Source organism: Phodopus roborovskii, unplaced genomic scaffold (genome assembly GCF_943737965.1).
Source record: "Phodopus roborovskii unplaced genomic scaffold, PHOROB, whole genome shotgun sequence".
NCBI classification, from domain to species: Eukaryota; Metazoa; Chordata; class Mammalia; order Rodentia; family Cricetidae; genus Phodopus; species Phodopus roborovskii.
The window spans coordinates 20,823,461-20,829,940 of record NW_026126563.1 but is presented as its reverse complement, the minus strand read 5'-3'; positions in this window follow the sequence as shown (position 1 = coordinate 20,829,940).

Sequence of the window (6,480 nt, the reverse complement as noted above, 5' to 3'; positions counted from 1 at the left end):
CCTTTTTAAAGCAAGCAAACCAGGTGGCTAGCTAGCTAGCTCTGCTTATTATCTAATCTATGCATACTCAAAATGCAGATTTGGTAAAGGATGTAAAAGGAGAATTTCTTACAATTCATCTTCCCAGCTTAGATGTCCCAAGAGTGGCTATTGGAAACACGTGATGAAACACCTAAAAAGAAAAAAAAAAAAAAAACTAACAAGGAAGTATTCCCTCTTCTTGCTTTTTCCCCTATGTCCATCTGGGAGTCTGGAGCCCCTAAGCCCTCAGAGTACTGTGTGTACACGTGTGGGAATAGGCAGGCAGCAGGAAGAGCTTCAGGATGTCCTTGTGGGAACTGTCATCAGAATGGGGACAGAAGTTCACTGCTTTTATAGCATTAATGTTCAACTTAGGTCTTAAGGAAGTCAGACTGCTATGTCCCCTGGGGAGATGAAAGCAACCTTATACCCCTTCCTTATAGGCCACCGACAACAAACCAAAGTCCAAGTCTCCCAAAGTCCTGCCTGGAAAACCAGTGAGTTTATTAGGCTCACTCACAGAGTATGAAAAGAGATTTACTTACAAGGCCATGGGAGACCCTATAGTGTCCTCACCACTAGTAGGCCTCGCCCCAGCATTCAGGACCACCTCCCCATAGCTGGAGTTCTCCATTCCAGTTAACCTTCCACAGCCAATGCACTCCAGCACCTCCTGACACCACAAAGCCACGTGGAAACAGGTCACGATTCTGCGCAAATGGATGGCAGGTGCAGGAGGGAACTTGTGAGTCGTCACAGGTAAAAGTCCAGTGACCCTCTCCACCCACTCCATCATGAGGGACCATCTACAGCCAGCAAGCCCCATCTTGGAGGTCTCTGCGAATAGGCACTGCTATTATGATGAAGATGACGTTCTACAAGAGCAGTTAGAAGCAGAAACAAGGAAGGCCCTAGACCGATAGACCAAAGGCCTCGTCTTCCAATTGGCAGTTCAAGTGAGCCCCTTAGCGAAGCACATGCCCTGCTGGAGGCTGTCCTTGCAGTCTCCACAGACAGCCAGGCGATGCTCCACCTCTCTTCCTATGTGGAGATCACACCCTCCCTTCCAGTTATCCTGGCTTGGCCCTGCTGGAAAATCGACCATCACAAAGACCTTCATGTAAGTTCCATACAAGTTGTAGTGAACAAACAGGCAAGGGGTCCCCTCTGCCACCCTGCCTGGGATACTACATGATGGTGCCACAGTCAGTGCACTATCCATCTCATGTGGTCCCGCCCTACCTCCCAAGCTACAGTGGAATAAACCTCATGGCTGGTTAAATGGTCAGTGGTTAGTTAGATCTTTCTGAAACAGCTTTTGCCCATCATCTGAGAGTTCTAAGCACAACTTCCTGCAAGCTGTTACTTTTCTGATAGTAAGTTCCACCTGGCCCATGTGTGATACATCTCCACACAAGTCCATGTTGATCAAATTACATACATATATGCAGGCAGACAGACATATAAACATACATACAAAACAAGATATTTGTTTACACTGTGTGAAGTTGTGTCATTGTGATTTGTTTAAGAATAAACTGAGCCTTGTGGTGTTGACACACGCCTTTAATCCCAGCACTTGGGAGGCAGAGACAGGCGGGTTTCTGTAAGTTCAAGGCTGGCCTGATCTGCAGGGCGAGTTCCGGGACAGCCTCCAAAGCACACAGAGAAACCCTGTCTTGAAAAACCAAAAGAAAAGAAAAGGAAAGGAAAGAAGGAAGGAAGGAAGAAAGAAAGAAAGAAAGAAAGAAAGAAAGAAAGAAAGAAAGAAAGAAAGAAAGACAAGGGTCAATAGTTAGGCAGGAGAGAATAGGCAGGACTTCTGGAGAGAGAGGAACTCCAAAAGGAGGAGAGGTAGAGAGATGCCAGAGAGGCACAGAGGAAGTCAAACGCACAAAATGAAAGAGGGGCAAAAATCCACTTGACAGGAGGAACAGAGACTAATAGAAACAGGTTAGGCTGAGGTATAAGAGCTCCCGGGGGAAACCCTAAACTGACCACGCTTTCATAATTAATAGTAAGTCTCCGTGTCATCAGTGAGGGTCTGGCAGTCCCAAAAGGAAGCCCAACTACATTTGACATCCAACACGTGGCATGACCACATGAGCAGAAGAGTGAGGCCAGCTGGCGATGCCACAGCCACCACCTGGGCCTCTCCGTGAGCACTCACAACTGGCTGCCACTCTATCATTTCTATAGTTTTGGGAGTTGTTTGCTCCGCACTTCCTGTTTACTCAGGTAATATTTTATCCTTCTGGGTCTCTGATGAGGTTGAAGACTGGATATAGTTTCACAGTTTTCCTTGTTACCAAATTCAGAAAAGAAACTAACATAAGAGATGTAAAATGTATAATGTTGAGAAACATAAAAACTTCAGTTGTTTATTTAAGAAAATGTTTTAAAGTCTAAAAAAGATATGTTTAGGTTGGTAATACAACTTAAAATAGAAAGTGATTTATGTATAAAACTTTGGACTCACGAGATAGAATAGAGACTAGAGTGGTGTTTTTTTTTTCTGAATTTGCCAAATGCTAATTAGCAATTAATTGGACTGGACATTGTGAATGTAATTCTTACCTGATAACTGTTCTTATTGCAAATAGTGTTACTGTGTTAGAGTTAAAACCTTTCCTTATTATCTAGACAAAAAGGGGGGAAATATCATTCTTACCTGATATTTCTTTATGTTTGACTTCCTATGTGTCTCGATGGTGTCTCTCCAGCTATCTTCTTCCCAGAATTCCTCTCTCTCCCTGGAAGTCCACCTATTCCCTCCCTAGCTATTGGCCAATCAGTTTTTTATTAAACCAATCACAACAACACATCTTCACACAGTGTGAACAAACATCTTTCACCATACATACACACGCATATATAGTGTTAACCGAATGGCCTTAGCAGTCAGACTTGACTTAGGTGGTAAAATTTTGTTTTATGTGAAAATTCAAGATACCAACAACACATTCCATGTTCTTATTTGAACGTGGATTGGGAGGCTGAAGTCATCTGAATGGAACCCCATTTTTTGCAGGGTCCACATGTTGAGAAAATTGACATGTCTTTCTATGTATATATTTTATCTATGTTTATGCCTTTTCTCAGCAATGGGTCTCCTTCCCTCCCTCCCCCCCCACCCAGAAGTCTTGGGATCACAAACTACTTCACAAGTGTTATGCTTTTAGGATTTCTGCCTTGATTCTGTGTGGAACCTTTAGTAGCCTTCTGAGAAAGGATCCATGGAGAGTATATTTTTAGACCTTCCTTGATGAATTATCATCTCTTTATAATGCCAAGAGTGGTATATAGAATTCTACTTCAAAACACTTTTCCTGGAATTCTTAAGAATGAGAATTTTTATGACTTTGTTCCATCCATTGTCTTTTGGCTTCAAGTGTTGCTGTTAAAAAATCTGATGCCTGATTCTTTGTGGTCTTTTTCTCTTCATCGCTTTTAGGATTTGCTTTCTTCGTATACCATTCTATGGTTGTGCGATACAGTTACACACCCCCTCCACTCCCCACCCCGTTCACTGGCCTGGTCCTTTCAGTGCTCATGTCCTTCACTTCATGGCATTTTCTTTGTTTCTTCTTCTTTTTTTTTTTTAATTAAAACATCTTTTTTTTCTTATTTTACATATTGATCCATATGTGAAATGAGAATCTCATCATTTTAAAGATAGTGGTTCACACTGGTTGAAAACTGAGGTTGTGCCATTCCCACAGGGCAGGGTCACTTTACCTGGTATGTCAGCTACATTTTTGGTTGCTATGACCAAATACCTGGTAAGAAGAACATAAGGGAGGAAAGTTTGTTGTTGTTGTTGTTTTGTTTGGGGGAGGGTTGCTTTGGTGTGTGTGTGTGTGTGTGTGTGTGTGTACTGTGTGTGTGTGTACTGTGTGTGTGTCTGTCTGTGTGTGTGTACTGTGTGTGTCTGTGTGTGTGTGTCTGTGTGTGTGTACTGTGTGTGTGTGTGTGTGTGTGTGTATGTGTGTGTAGTTGGAAGGGTTACTGCCCATCGTGGCAAGAAAGGCATGGCAATGTGGTCACCCACATCTTCAGCCAGGCAACAGAATGGGCACAGGAAGTCACCAGCTGTGATACATCTCCTAAGTTTCCATACCTTCCAAAACCGTGTCACCAGCAGGAGACCGAGTGTTTAAATGCATGAGCCTATGGAGGATGTGCTTATGTGTCAGCTTGACACAAGTTAGAGTCATTGGAGAGGAGAGAACCTCAGTTGACAAAAGGCCTCCATACGCTCAGGCTGTAGTCGAGCAAGACATCAGCTGTCTTCTTTTTTCTTTCTGTTTACTCATTCTATGCATCTTTTATATCGTGTGTCTTGATCCCATTTATTTCCCCATCCCCTTCATGTCTCAAATAAAGCAAAATTTAAGAGGAAAAAAAAGAGAAAAAAATTAAAATCTCATCACGGAAGCTGCAGCGTGACACAGCGAGTCACACATAAACCCTTTGTTTATATAGCTTTATGTGCACGTGTTCATTGCAAAGAGTCCTCGGTCTGGTATAACGCCTCTGATTTCTATTACACTGTTGATACTGGGCCCTCGGTAGGACTCTTCCTGGATATGCTATGCTGTTTTGTCCTGTGGCTTTGGATCTGTAGGTCAAGTCCTTTCATGTGCCCCAGCAGATCATAGATGGGGTGGCTGTTGGCTCAGGTCAAATCATAAGCCTGGATCTGAGCCTGGGCCGCCATAGCGTGGGTTCTCCAGCCAGTTCTCGCCCGTCCCCACCACCAGGGTGAGCTCTACAGCATTGCCCCAGCTAATTCACCTCTTGCAACAATGAGTAAGGAGTGGGCCAGTTCTGCTTTCACACCCTCAGGGTTGGCTCTCCCTCACCTGGGCCATTAGGGCCAGCTCTGCTGTGTTGCCCAGGTGAGGTATCGGGCCACACTTCCGAGCGCTGCAGCTGATGAGGGGTAGGGTCAGCCCTCCTGCTCTTAGGACCCCACGCCCAGCTCCTCTACCCGTCTCAGGCACTGATGGGTAGCAGTGGGGGTGGTGGAAGAGAAGATGGAAGAGAAGATATCTCTCTGTTGCCCAGGCTACCACATATCTGATGAGTAATGTGGACAGCTCTCCTTTGCTCATAACTTCAGGGCTGGGTCACTACACCACCTCCAACAACCTTAGCTTAGGCTTGTTCCCAACTAGCTCTTAAAACTTAAATTAACCTGTTTCTATTAATCTGTGTTCTGCCACATGAATCATTACCTTTCCTCAGTACCGTATGTCAGACTTTCTCCCCTTTGGGCTGGTGAATATCCCATGTCAGACTCTTTGCCCAGAAGTCCCACCTGTCCTCTCTTGCCTAGCTGTTGGCTCTTTATTAAACCAACTAGAAGGTGCCTAAGACAGGTGAGGAAGGACAGAGACACATCTTCACACGGTATATAAAAAGATTATCCCAACAGTAACCTGTAAGCTCCTTGCCCAAGAACGGATACTTCCAGGAATGCTGGAGGCTGTTGCTTATAGGAGATAACATGTTTCCACTTCCCTAAACAAATTTGTTTGATCCAACAGAACCTGATGTGTTTGATCACATGTGGGTGGGAGCTACATCAGCAGGAAATATGGTAAGCTGTACACTTGCCCATGATTGGATGTAGGCGGGAGGTACACAGGCAGGAAGTATGTCAGGAAATATGGGTGCCCTCTATTGGACCTGAAGGAAAATACAGTGGTTCTCTGGTTTTGCAAAATGTGACTTGTGACCATTTCCTGGGAATCTAGAGATAGACCAGGCTAGAGTCCATTATCCTGGCCAGGATTTAATTAAAGCTTACTTCAAATTTGGCTCAAAATCATGGAACTGGTTTTTCTCTCACGAGGCTCAGTGAGAGAAACAATCCTTAGTAATGTTTAAAAATGTCAAAGCTCCCAAGGTCCCTCTGCCCCTAGGCTTTGAGTTAAAAGTTTTCCTAATGGCTTCAGTTTTACATTAAGGCAGGCTCATGCCCCCCCCCAAAGACCACAGGAGGAAACAAAAAAGAATCCAGTTTGGAAGAACTCGTGAGGGAAGCCCGGAAGGACATTCCCAACGTCCTTCCCTGCTTTGAGACAGGACAACACAGAAACAGCTGAGATGCTATCCAGCATCACCCCCACACTATACTTTCTGTGATGATTCTGGGTATATGCTGTGCAATCCAATGTTTTGTCCCTGAACAGAAGAAACAATAATTTGGAAAGCTGTCTCTGTTTTCTTCCCTTTTAACATCATTATTACAAACCTAAAGAGTCCTGGACTGCTGGGATAGGTAGGGAGGGAGAGAGATCACCAATTTTGACTTTTTCCAAAATAATGATTTATTATACATTCAGCTATTTACAGAGATGGTCTGGTTTGGAATGCTGTGAATCTCAAACGGCTTGGGTGAAATACCCTTCCATGACGAAGAGTCCTTTTTCGTCTCACTTGCTGGCTGTC